General features: G+C 41.8%; 1 protein-coding gene across 1 annotated transcript in view; it reads left to right on the top strand.

Moving 5' to 3' along the window:
* The window catches only part of syn3 (synapsin III), an 85,643-nt gene that overhangs the window by 53,101 nt on the left and 18,240 nt on the right, over nucleotides 1-14,302 (top strand). The gene's annotated exons all lie outside the window — the stretch shown is intronic.

Below are 14,302 nucleotides of genomic sequence, written 5' to 3'. Positions count from 1 at the left end.
ACTGTGAAGGAAAACCAGCTTTCTCTGATATTTCTTGGCACTTCAGTGCTCCCTGTGGCTGCTTCTATGGCCTTGCATCCCGTTTAGCCACATTTTATTCTGAAAGGGATTCACTTCAAGTTACTCAGCGAGCCCTTTTTTTCTCCTCTCCATCCTGACTGCGTTCATGGACCTGTGTTATCGCTGCAGAGGCTTATCTGCAGAGCGTACAGAGGGAGCTATGTGAAGGGTTGAGGCTACTCGCAGTTACATAACCAGGCCAGAAATAATCAGGTGAGGGAACTCTGACCCTTAACGTGTCTTCATTAACAGTTATCTCCGTTAAAGAACCTGCATGGCCATATAGAGACTTTATTTTGTGCTCAGCGTGGCACTGATAAGCTTCTGCTTCAAACTTTCTCTTTTAAAAGTGAGTTTCATTTTGAAATAACAGCTGGAAAAGATGACTATGAAGTTATGTGTTGACACTTAATGAGACTATTTTGTGCTAGTTTGGGGATTAGCTCATAATAAAACAGGATATATGGTTTTAGACTAGTAAGAATCACAGGAACTGTCATGAATGATTACAGTTTCCATTCACGCATGACTCACATGATAAATTCATCATCCACCATGTATTTGTCCTTACTCTATTACCCAGGAAGTAGCCAAAGCCAGTGTTTGTTCAGCGGTGCATTCAGGTACAATACGTCAGCACATTTCTGATGTCTGTCCAGCAGATAGGAACAACAGGACATTTGCCATCCTCCGGCCTCAAGTCTGAAACAACAGATTTGTGACATTCCTCAGTTAGACAGTGGATCGGCCTAACAGGTGGACTTTCACACGTTTTATGCCCAAATGAGGTGAAGAAAACAGAAAGGTTGTGGAGAAAAGAGTGATTCACTGAGGAAATATTACATATGACTTGCCTCGTTCATGAAGAGGTAAAACAGCCCTGCATTCCTAACATATATCCCAGGCTGAGTCAGGCCAAGAGAAGGAAACGGGCGTAATAAAGGTTTACATTAGTGTATAAACAGACACTTTTTAACACTGAAAATATGAAAAAGGAAAGTAAATAAGTGTATTTCCCCAAATGACAAACTATACCTTTAACAGATCAGTTATTTATTGGCTAAATGTAGGTTATTATTACTGTCCACATGTCCGGTAGCTACAGCATGGTAAGTAGTCTAATAGTTGATCATATACAGTAAAACCTCAAATCAAAGATGAATGTTTTCAGTCTTGAGCTGCCTTTTATTTTATTGATGCTTAACCATCATTCACCATTTTGTAGATCCACAAGAGCAGAAAGTAGGCCATGGAGCTGCATATCATCGTATCACATATCATTTTGGGATTGTTGATTGGTTTTATGTTTAGTCCTTTTGCAGTCTTGCCTCTGATGAAGAGCTATAAATGAACTTACAGCACCTTTCTCCTGTTATTCTGTCTGTTTATACTTGTTCTAATCTGGACAGAAAGTCCGACCTTGCCGTCTGCTTTCTGTTAACAGAAACACGTAGGAAGCTGCAAACTGAGGTAGAAGTTTCAAATAAAGTGCAGCACTTCAGCGCAAAATGTTTCTTGATGTGTAGGAAGAATCAAAAAGTGATTTATTGTGTTTAAGAGTACATGAGGGTGAATTTAAGAGTGAGCGGTCGACCGGGGAGAGCTGCTCGCCATGTGTGTGTGGGATCAGTGTGTCGTCTTGGCTCGCAGACGTCCTCACAGGACAGTTCAATCAGATGGACGAGGCCTCTCAGCCCAGCATAAGATCACTACGTCTGAGTGTTGTAGCTACACCGATAAAGTAGTGGGCCACTAATATGCAAAACTACATGCTCTACTTTAACTTTACTGTCAGAAATGGGACAAGATAAAACGGAGGGAGAGTCCAGAATATTCTGTTTGTGTGTGTCTCTCACTGCTTGTAACTATGACTTGCAAGAGAGAGAAAAAAAATATAAATATATATATATATAAAATTCAGGACCCTCAGGAAATGATGTCGCCAAACTAGGCCAACATACTGTAAGCATAATACAGAGCAAAGTGCATTTCATCTTTAAAAAGCCCAATTATAGAAAAAAGGCTGTTTAGAAGCTGGCCGGCCGCCGGAGGAGCAGACAACAGCATTGTGTACTGTAGGTCTTTAAGGCCTGCGTGGTTCTGGGCTGACAAAAGAGAGCAGAGCGGTGACTCAGAGGAAATACCTTTCATCCGACTGACAAGCCGCTAAAGAGACACAGGAAGAGGCGAAACTTGAAAAGATAGCACCGCCGGGAGCGACGGTCACCGGGGGAGAGTCCTGACTCACTCGACCCTGCTGTACGGCCCACATGTCATTCCAGTTAAGTGGGACAGACGGACGGACAGACAGACAGACAGACAGACAGACAGACAGGACGACCCCTGCTCTGCAGCGCTGTGCTGTGAGGAGGACGGCTGGTGGAAGTGGTGTCACAGGAGGAAAACAGTAATTGGATGTTCCTATAGTTGCAAAGAGCGTTGACCTCAGTTCTCAGGTCGGGAGGAGGATTTGGGATTTTGTTATCTGGCGACGGATCTTTCTTAAACTTCTTGTGTGGCTGATTGGACGGAGAGGAAACACCTGTAGTCCAATGGGTTGAATAACGACTTCTGCTTTTAATGTCCCGCGATGATGCATTCATACATCCTTCAGATACGTAGCAACATTAGAGCTGAGTTACAAGTCCAGTAGTTATTATAGTTGTAGCTCTTTTTTGGTCTCCACCAACTCCTAAAGGAAATATCTGACTCTTCAGCTGCTAAATATTCCCCAATGTCCACCAGCTAGTCTCTAACTTGTCTGTTTCATGCTGGGCAGCCGCTATTAAAGCTTTAGTGCAGTTTACACACAGACACAGACACTGAAAGACGTTTTCACATCTTTATGCAATTAAGAACACAAGAAGCTGAGTAGTTCATAAACTGCTGATATTTGGTGCCAAAAGAATATTCTTTTAAATTAGACAAATGCTTTATTCTGATTTTATCATAATAATTTGATTTAAACATCGAACGCTGAAGGATTGTTAGACTGCTGACCCAGCACGCCACAGTCTACTCCTCTATAAATACCCGCAGTAGCTTTTATCTTTACAAAAGAGGCCAAATTGTTAGAAATGAGCTCAAAGCTCAGTATCTAAGAGCTGTCAGTACGGGGAGATACTGCTTGTCTGAGTGGTGTCCTCGTGTCCACCCTCCGAGCTGAACAGGAAGAGATATCAAGTCCTGGTGGCGCTTTCATTAGCCGCTCAGTCCGTTTACGCCACTGAACTTTTCAGCAGATGCTCCCCGGTTTCCAGCTCCAGCACGTCTGTCATCTGATGTGGAGTTAAGACATCAGAGAGGGAAACACAAACATGGCCCTGACCGATGATCCCGCTCACAATGGGACTCCCCCTGCAATAAAATATGATGAACGGTCAGTAACTTCCTACTCAGGCGGGCCAAATGCAACCACAGCGCTCGCTGCTCAGAAGCTGGGTCCCCTGTTGTACTCTACTGTACATATTTGGTGTGTGTGCGGTCAGGAAACCCCACAAAATGACTATGTTGTATCACGGCACGAGACACCAGGCCTAACCATAAACACTGACATGTGACAGCATGGAAATAGCTTTGAGGAATTCCTTAAGGTTGAGGGAATGCCTAAAGTGGGTCTGATGCTGAGCGCAGTGAAAACAAAATGGCTGTTAGCGTCAGATTTATAACGCTACAACATTTCCAAACTAGGTCACCATGGCACTAACGCGTGGCATCGTCATTTAAGTAAACATAATTACTAATGCGTATTAATTTATTCTTTCAAGACAGTGTGGATCAATGAATCACACATACAGGAAGTGATTTCTATATTTCTACCTTAGCCTGTATATGAGACGTGGACGTAGCCACCGTGACGGCGCCCAATGGTTTGTGGCCCGCCGTTCTGAAGCCCCAGATTTGGCTTCACGGGCGTCGCCATCTTGGTTCTTTGAAACCAAAAGTTACATTCGTTCCACAAAAGCAAACCGTGGTTTCTCGTCTATTTTCCTCTAAATAGGACCATGTTGTACTGAGTGAACATCCTGCTGTGTTGGAGACGACTGTAAACTAGCGACAGACAATAAATCTAGTGAGAGATTTACTCATTTTCTCATTGACTTCCATTCATTCTGAGCAGCGTCGCCCCCTGCTGGTCATTAGAAATAATGCAGGTTTAAGACTCTTTTCAGTCTATCATTTTTTTTATTAATCTTAATCTTAAAGTCCAAAAGTTTGATTGACAGCTGATCTCTGCAGTAGAAGCATTGAGAAAGATTGATTCGGAGGTTATCTGGTTCTCCGATAGCCACTTAAAGTGTTTAGAGTACAGGCTGTGTTTACCCATACTGCCTCTCTATAAACTGCTGTGTTATTCCCTCTTAGCATGCTTGTGTGCCCTATTAATTTGCGTGGAGTTCATTTGGGAGACACAGTTAAACACACCAGTGCTTCTCCTGCTCACAAAACTATTACACAAAAAGAAAATAGAGTTTCCCAGAAACGCGAGCAGCGGAGGGAAGATGTGTGTGTGGGAGGAGGAGGAGGAGGAGAGAGAAAGTTGATTTAGGGAAGATGGTCGGTGAGTCAGCAGCAGGTCAGAGGTCAAGGGTGTCAACAGGGTCCGCAGGGTGCTGATGGGAGGGTGCAGGGTTAAATTTAGAAATGACATCACACCGTCAGGACACCCCTGTCAAATGTACAGTTTCAGAGAGCCTTTGTTATCTTTGTCCACGATGTTTGGCAGGAAACTGAGTCAATTAATGGGCTGCTGTTTTAGGAATGAGTCATCTGAACTTAGCTTAAAGAAGAAGAGCTATTATTTTAGAATCGCATCACTTCAGTGGGAAGTGGAAAATGCCACAGAGATTATTCACATTTAAGTATTTCAACAAAAACCAGAAGAATCCAGTGAGATCTTGTCAGTGATCACCTCATTTAAAGCACAATCAGTTCAGTCTTAACAGCTCTACATGGACTCCAGGTACAGAGACTGGATCACACGGATCCATGTTCTGTTAAGGTCAACCGAGTGTACAGTGGATCAGACTGCAAAAGTGATCAACAAGCTGGAGGCAGGACGGACCCTCTTCACCGAGAAGCTTTAAGAAACTGAATGTGAAGAAGTCAAACTGATAGAATAGAAAATATAGAATAAAATAAACATATCTGAAACAGTTTAAACATTAAGAACATGTTTTATCATACATGGTAAAGGTTTTTAAGCAGCAAAACAGCATTTTTAGGTTTGTCAGGTCCATTATATGGGTATATTATATATTTTTTACAAATTATTGGGTCGGATAGGATCTCACAACAGATTTTCCAGATCCATTGGGGTCATTTTGAGCTTGTGAATACTTCTGCTTCAAAGTGCATTCATTCATGATTGCAGAGATGACGCTCGTTTCTTCTTTCTTTCTGAAGTCCAGCGTAGACTGTGAAGAGCCTCTTCTCCTCCTCCACAGTGGATGTTGATGTCTTAAAGCTGCTCTAATTCATATTTTTTACATCAACAATGGGTCAGATGAACACGTGTAATGTGAAAGGTGACCCGACGCTGCAGTTTGCCCTCAGTTCTACAGAGCGTTTTAGTTTTTTTTAGCTTTCAGTGTGTAATTTTGGTTTTATCGGCTGCAATTTTACAGTTTTTCATGAAAAACAAAAGCCAGGTATTTTCCCCAGGAGGCGGTAGAGACCAAAAACACTAAGAAAGGTCAGAAAGGTGACTCCAAACGAATGCTAATTTAGTATAGTTGCTGTGTTTACAGCTTGTGATACAGCCCCCCAGTGAAATGTGATAATGCAGGTTTAAGATCAGTGGTTGGCGACCTTTTTGTGTCCACTTGTGATCCTTCATCTCGGGTGAAAGACTTCGATGTGATTTTATTTTTTCTCGTTAGAAGGATTTGATTTTAAAGGAGGTTTAGAGTTTCACGTTTTCCTCTTTAGAAGGAAAACTTGTGATGTTTTACTTTCTTATCCTTTTAATTATCTTGTGACCCCTCAGATTTATCTTGGGGGGGGGGATCACATAATAAATATCTGGACAGGACATCATGTGTCTGCATTCATGAAGATGTAGACACACCAATCTCAATGGAGAGATCCCACATACTTCACCAATATTTGTTTTGAGCTCTGATAAGCTGTTGTTGGGAGTTTTCCCTTTAAAAGCTGAGATGGCTCAGTGTTTCTGTGGGTGGTGATGAACCTTTCGCCGGCAGACACCAGAGGGTGTGGGCTTTGTTGGCCATAGCTGCCCATGATTTGCTGAACAAACCGCAGCAGGAGGGAAGTCATCCCACATTTATTTTTACGGCTGGAATCCCCCATTAACCAGACAGGGGACTCTACGCAAACATTTATGCACAGCATGGAAACACAGTCACAAAGTTATTTTTCTAGCTGTTACAAAACTCATAATGGTGTTTAGATAGCTCACAATAACAGCGTCTTTGTTAAACTTTCTCTCCCCTTCATCCCCGTTGACCCTCTGTTGTGTTTCTTTTGATTTTCCTCAGAAATAGGTACATAAGTTCGACTAATGCAAAGTCTCTGCTTGGTCTAATGTAGTGCTAACATCATGTTCTTTAGAGCAGTTGTTCCCAAACTAAAGGTCACACAGGATGAGTCAAAGGGGTCCAGAGTTTATTACAGTGGTAGCAAAAACAGAATTAAACAAAAATATGTGACACATTATTGTTATAATAAGATTAAATAAACTGTTTTATAAACTATGTCCTTCATTAATCTTTGCTTTTTCCTCACAGTGTCCTGTGTAGTTCAGGCCTCGGTCTCCAAGCTGTGCTTTCACATGAGACGTCATGAAAACAAAAGGAATATTATTGTATAATTGGAATTTAATTGTTAATTTAATTGTTAATTGTCACCTTTAACATTTAGGAAGGGGTTTGTGATTTAGAAGACATAATAATAGTTTATAATAATAAGAAGAAGAACTTTATTTCCGTCGCACCTTTCAAAAACAACTTACAAAGTGCTTTACAATAAAGACAAACAGATGACAACAAAATAAGATCTAAAAAAGTTTTATACATATATATGTGCACCAAACGGAAAAGAGGATACTGAGTTTGCCTGGTTGGACTTCGTGGTTCAAGACACTTCTTAAAGTATATGAACAGTTCAAGCAATTACTAGCTGCCAAATGGGTTGTTTGCAGAAATAAACAGATCAACCAAAAAAAAAACAAATTAAGTAAGCACACACTAATAGTTATTAATTCCTGCCAGTCTTGTTTTTTGGATTTCCAAACCATGTCCCATGAAATGTCCCAGTTCTCCTCCATGTGTCCTATTTAAGCCAGCGACAGCAACAGGACGCATTCAACTGAACAAAACACTGTGGCTCTAAGTCTGATTCTTTTCTCATTTTGCACAGGTCAAATTGCCAAAAATCTTGACTGCCGTCAGCCAATCAGGATGATTATCATCGTGTGTATTTGGCTAATCCAGACGCTCTGTTATTAAACTGTATTTGGAGGATCGTATGGCCTGACTGCTTCCTAGTTATTAATAATAACTTAGTGTATCACAGTCGGTGCCTTAACATTGCTGTAGTGTATTACAGAGAACCGCCCGTTCCTGCTGCTTGCACAGCTGGTATAAATACAGACTAGGTTTGCCACATCCAGCTGTTCCCAAACATCTTCCTCCTTGATGTCTCCCCTCTCTCCTCCCTGTGTACCGTGTCCTAATTGAAAACAGTGGTGGTGCTGACATTTGGGCTGAGCCCTGATATGCTCTCTGCAGAAGTCCGCCTTTCCTTCCTCTGCTGTCAAAAAACCTGCTGACGCCTCGAGTGTCCCGTCATTCACGGCGGCTTATCAGGAACAGAGAGCAGGAAGCGTTTCTCAATACGTCCCGAGGTTGCTGTCATCTTGTGCTGTTAGTTAGCATGAGATCAGTATATAATACAGCCATGCCTTTTTTGGGTTTAGACACCCAGAAATTTAATTTGTTGTGTCTTCTTCTAATCTTGAAGTCGGGAGTTTTCAGTTGAGACAATTGCAGCCCTGTGACGCAAAAATACTGATTATAAAAGCTTTTATTACTGGATTTTGCCACTGTTGGTTGCCGCATTGGCTATTAACATTCCTGTGCAGGCGACTATCACTGGATTACTGTGATACTTTGGAAAATGTAAAAATGGATGACTGTGCAAGAGCAGATTTCTGGAGGTTTATTCATGATGATATCCTAGAAAACTGTGAATACACTGGTTCTAGAGATGTAGTTTTATGTCTGAGTAAATGTAGTCAGTACGTCTGAGTATCCAACCTCTGTTAACACATGTCAGTATCTCTGGTGGCCGTGGTTTTAGCGTTGGAAATGTATAACCTCTGGAGAGAGTGATTAGATATTTAATCGATGTGTTCATCATCCACACGTCTGAACGGGTTCCTTTCTCTCTCCACCTGCTGCTGCTTCTGACATTAACTTGATACTGGCTTTGTGGGATTTTAATTTTCCTGATAATGTTGCATGAAACCACTGAGTAAAGCCACAGTAACGGTAGTTAAAGGAACACTCCATCAAACCCAGACATCATCCGACATCTGCTTTGCATCCTGAATGTTACGATGAAGCTGCACATTTAGAGCAGCTTCCTTTATTTAAACACAGGATATTGGGGCGGGACGTCGCTCAGGAAGGAATTATTCAAGGATGTTTTCTTGGAAACCGCGCGGTGGCAGAGAGGCGACTGTCGTTTAAGGCGAGAACTGCCAGCGACGTGTGACCCCGACCTCTGACCTCCCTCTGTGTGAGTGTGTGCACAGAGATGGGCTGTAAAAATGAGACGTGCCACAATAGCTAAACCTCATAAGTCAGCTTTTTCTGTCACGTTGCTCACAGATGCAGCTTTGGATCGGTTATTGTTTTCGCCAGCATCACTGAGCTGAAAGGACGGAGTGAATGATTCCATTCAGTCTTTGGATCACGGCACCGGGAAGCCAACACTGCACACAGCCACCTCATTTCTGCTCAGCCTTTTCCGAGACCTAATACTTGCAGGAGCCCCTGGAAAATGGGAAAGAAACATCACTTTTCCTTTTAGACTGAGAGGAATGTGGCACAGCGTTGATGGTTTTTGCAGGATTGGCTCGCCTGAGGCCCGTCTGTCCTTTTTTTCTTCAGAAGCAGGAATGTAGGTTAGTGAATTGATTAGCGCTAATAAGGCCTGTCCAGGTCCCTATTACAGCACGACCGCAGAGAAGCCGGACTGAAATAGCTCCCCTTTAGTGCAGTCTGGACATGTACTTAACGCTGACTTTCAAACAAATCTGTGTTTATTTAACTGAACGGACCGGTCTCAAGTAGTGGCTGTGTTCTGTTATTAAACGATATTGGTTAACCATCTGTAATATTAATATCACGGAGATATGACAAGCAGCTCTCTCATAAGAGCAGTTTCTCTATTAGAGTATTCATGAAGACGGCATAAAGGGGATTTATAGTTCAGGGGTTGGTGAAGTAGGAGCCGACACACCTACACTACAGTTATGAACAATCTAACCAGGGTGGGTGGTAATAAGTACTTTTCATGCTCCTTTATCATAAATGTACCGCTCCACTTTTTACTTCATTCGTCTGCTCCACATGCAGGGACTGCTGCGTCACGGTCTGGCTGTGGTCCAGTTCTGCTCAGTCCTCCATGTGGCTTCGTACCCCACCAGGAGTGTTTCAGAACCGGAGCCTGGCTCATTGGTTGTCGCTCAGTTGTCGCTTTAGTTGATGGTCGTTTTTCCTGCTTCTTTTTGTCTGTTTTATTGTGTTCATTGTTGTTATTTCTGGTGGCCTTTGGTGATGTGCAGCTGTTGTTTTGGTGAAATGACTCAACTTGTTATAGAAAACCCACTCTGCACAGATGGTTGATATCAAAGATACGTCTGCGGATTCATTTTCCTTGACCTTTCTTTTTATATTAACCCTTTCATGCATAGAGGTCACTACAGTGTGCAGCTGTTTTCTTGTATATGCATGAGTTTTGATGGCATAGTTGCACATCAGCCACTACAGTGAAGCTACTGCATCATCTCATACACTGACTGCTCCCCAGAGTGAAGCCAAGATGGCCGACAGACAGCCAGAAACACCAAGTTGCTCATTTTTTTCTGTTCAAACCTTCTAGAAAAAGAAACCATGCAGGTAAGAAAAATATAGGGACATCAAGTAACATCTAAGGAGTCATGCAATTGCTAAATCAGGAAATCAAAATTAATCATGCATCAGTAGCTCGATTTCAACTACTGGACATGTAACTACATCTTTACAAAATTTGGGTTGAAAAAATCTTGTTTTTCAGCCTAAAGATGAATAAAAACACTTAGTAAAAAAATCCTGACTGAGGTAAGGATCATAATTCTTGCATGAAAGGATTAAAATCAACAATCATCAATCAAGTCGTAAAGTTTTGGTGCCTGGCTACTGATTGAATATGAATATGGTGTACTACTTGAGCTAAAACACACCACTGTGCTGCACACACTGTACGTTTCGTCCTCCCACCATCACTTAGCGAGTTGCGATGACAAAGCAGGTGGCTTGACCACCAGGAGACGGCACCAGCCGACGCCGTCACTTCTCCATCAGCACCTTGGTGTCGTCAGGGAGCGTCCGCCCTGGAAACTTCCATCCTCAGGAGCAGCTTGTGTTTTCCAGACAGCTGTCTCCCTCCTGGAAATACACCCGGACGGATCCTAATGGAAGCCAGATGAGCTTAAATTCCACAACAATAATTACTATACAGCTTTTACTGTGTACACGTTAACACAATGAGCATCTAGTGTTAGTTGCAGTTTCGGGCGGATGTTAGCCCAAAGGGGGGGTTACCATGACAACTTGTAAATGTGTGTTATGGGCGCGTATCCAGGAACTACTGTATGTGTCATGCTTATGTCAGCGTGGAAACATGTAAAAGTTGTTTTGGAGGTTTACAGTCTGCCTGCTGCTGTTTAGTTCACTCGAAAGTCGAATTAGGATCAACTCCTCTAAATATATACTTTTGTTTTAATTCATCGAAATAATAAAACACCACAAACAAGACAATATCAGTCTGTGGTTTACAGTCACTTCAGATTAAGAGTTCAGTGTGTATTAATTAGGGGGATCTAATGTCAGAAATGGAATATGATATTCTTAATCATGTTTTCAATCGTGTATAATCGGGTGAAAGTCCACCATGTTGCACTGTCATGTTTCTACGGTGGCCCAGAACAGACATAAAAAAGTAAAAAGTGTCAGCTTGAATTTGGTGGCACAAATTCAAATTTGTGTTGTGACAAATTGAGTATCAGACTTATTATTTAAGCGAAGGTGAATCCTCGTCAGCCACCGTAGCTTCGCACCACACACTTGGAAAGAGAAGCATATAAGCACAGTCCACGATATGTTGAACTATTCAGATAAATATTGCTCAAACGTATGTGTGTGTATGTACGTATATTACACAGCATACTTTAATTAGCATGTTGAAACCATTTGATAGCATACAAGTGTCCACAGATGCTCTTATGGCTGTGGAATACAAACAAAACAAAGTGTGTTCATTGTTTGGCATCAAAAAGGATTTTATTTTTGGCTCTACATACGTTCAGACAGCTGAAACGATCGAGCCTCGGTGGTTAATGTGTTGGAGAAGCTCATCTGCACTTCATACTGTAGCTGTAGCACCTCCCATCAAAGTCAGGACACTGCCCACCCGTCTGATCTCTACAGTGTTGGTGGTTCAAAGTGTCTTCAACAACCCAAACGTTCCCATGCAGCGCTCGGTCCTCTCCTGTCAGGTGTACGAGTTCAGTCAGTAACTTGCATGATAAACATTACTGGTCTCTTGAGGCTCACTTAATCCGCAGGCAGGGTTTGATGTGGGCAGGCCGTCTTTGGTCCCACTGCGGTGGGGCTCCTGAAAAGGATTCTGGGTCGGGGTGCCCCGCTCTCGCCGTCTGCCCAAACCATTGCGCCTCATGTCTTCTCCTTGATGTGGCAGGTTTGAGTGGCCATAATAGAAATTAAGAGATCATAAATGCAGGATGGATGCACCATGTGTTTTGCTGGATAATGCATGTGCCCCCGAAGAATAATTCAACCTCTGCTCTGCAGCTGAAGCTCTCTGCACACTTTTTAGTGGGTAATGTGTGTCTTTGTGTTCAATACATTGTTTTACTTTACTATGTTAATTAAATTAGAAATAAATACCACTTTTGTGCCTTTATATTGCACAAAATCTGAAGAGAATAACAGGATTTCTGATTAAATATGAGAAATACACACATTAGATTCTCCCTGTTTGTGACAGAAGAGCCTTTTACACTTTGTTTTCATGGCAGGAAACTTATTCCACCTCGCTGTCTTGAGCTTGTCCTTAAAAGCCATGTTTTGGGATATCTGTGTGAAAAGAGCTAGTGTGATTATATTTAGGTCCTTGACAGCTCAAAGTAGTGCAGAAGAAGTTGAATTGGTCTCAGTTTAGTGTTGTTTGTTTCTTTTAAAGGCGCAATAATCAATATTTCTATATTAACAATGGTGATGAACTCAGCCTTTCAGTTCTACGCGGCGTTTTAGTGACGTTCAGCTCTTTGTTTTGCTTGTACGCCGTCACTTTACTGTAATAAAACCACTGTGCTCCCACATTGTGCTAGCAAGCAGCAGGTGAACACAGAGGAGCAGCTAAGGGCCAGAGATTTCCCCCAAGTGTGGGTGGAGACCAAAACAGAGCTAAAAGATTTATATGTAAATATAATGTGTGTATTTATGGAATAAATGTAGGATGTTTTCTGTTGTGATAGATCCTAATATGTGATCCTTCAGTAATAGATACAGTCCTTTATTTCTGGTCACCTCGTGTTTTAAATGTGCACAGTGGGATCTGGAAACTTCCACTCCACTATTGATGAAAGTTTATGGGCCTGGAATCTCACATTAAGGTGTTTTGAGGTGAGGGAAGCATGATTCACCTCAGACACTGACCTGAGCGACAATCCTACGTGACTCACTCACAACAATCTTTGCATATATACGGCCGGAGGGAGGGGACGCCTGCGGGGGTGGACGGGCTTCCCTGAAGTATTTCCATCATGTGCCAGGCCCGGTCGTCTGGCACATTTACTGTAAATGAAGGGAGCCTGTGTGTGTTACGAAATAAAACCTAGACTGCTGAAATCGCCCACCATATAATTAGCTTTTTTAGCATGTGCCTTCTTAACGTCTTTACCACGCTGGATGCCTTTTACAGATTTCTGCCGGGAACAAAAGGCCGGGTGGCGCGCGTGCAGCTTGGATGACACAGAAAGCTGAAGTTTTAAACCAGAATTTCCACATCTGAGAGCATCACGGGCGCTAATGGCCACCAAGGCTTTTCTTTAAGGACGGAAACTTGTTTTGTTGAACAATCTTGTAAAGAATATCACGGTGAAATAAAGATTTTTCCCATAAAATTGCCTCCCTTATGTCTGAGGGAAAGGTTTCAGCTACAGTTCAAACCAGTGGCAGAATGTTTTATAGCTCTGTCCTATTTTATAGCTTCAACAGAGAAATATACAAAGCAAAGGAACATAATTAGTTAATCGCAGATGCCAAATACGTAAGGCACATGTCATAAAATACAGGTCAAATATGGCAATTAAACACCATTAAATATTATTAAATTAAACAGCTAATCACACCAGCATTTAAAAAAGCAAAATTTAACGACACAGTCAATCACACCGCTATCAATCGACACGCTATCTTAGCTTATTAGCTTAGCTTGTTAACCCTTTAACACTATTCTGTCGGTGGATAATTGTTCCGCAATAGAGAAATGGTTTTAGGAAAGCAGCTACATCTTCTGAATAAACTGAATGAACTTGCTGTTTTGTTTCTTTAGTGTCCAATCTAACAAGCCTGCTAACTGAAAACAAGCGATGTCACTAGCTTAGCGAGCGTTTATAGACCTTCACTGACTTTCTAATGAAATGACGTCGACCCTGAGAACAAAATATCTGTGAGACATGCACGCTGCAATCTCTGAACAGGCAACATCAAATGTAAGATAGTTAGAATTACAGCTTTTGCGAGTTTATGTCTGTTATATTGTTATAAAGCCACCTAGTTGCCTGTTATTGTATTTATAGTTTAAATGATTCATTCATAAAATAGACAAGATTATTTGTTTTTGCATTTTTTGACTCCAGTTAAGCAAAGAACATCCAGTGAGCTTTAATACTATAATATAATAACACAATATCACGTATAATATA

Source organism: Pempheris klunzingeri, chromosome 22, assembly GCF_042242105.1.
Source record: "Pempheris klunzingeri isolate RE-2024b chromosome 22, fPemKlu1.hap1, whole genome shotgun sequence".
NCBI classification, from domain to species: domain Eukaryota; kingdom Metazoa; phylum Chordata; class Actinopteri; order Acropomatiformes; family Pempheridae; genus Pempheris; species Pempheris klunzingeri.
This window is presented reverse-complemented; position numbering and strand designations above follow the sequence as displayed.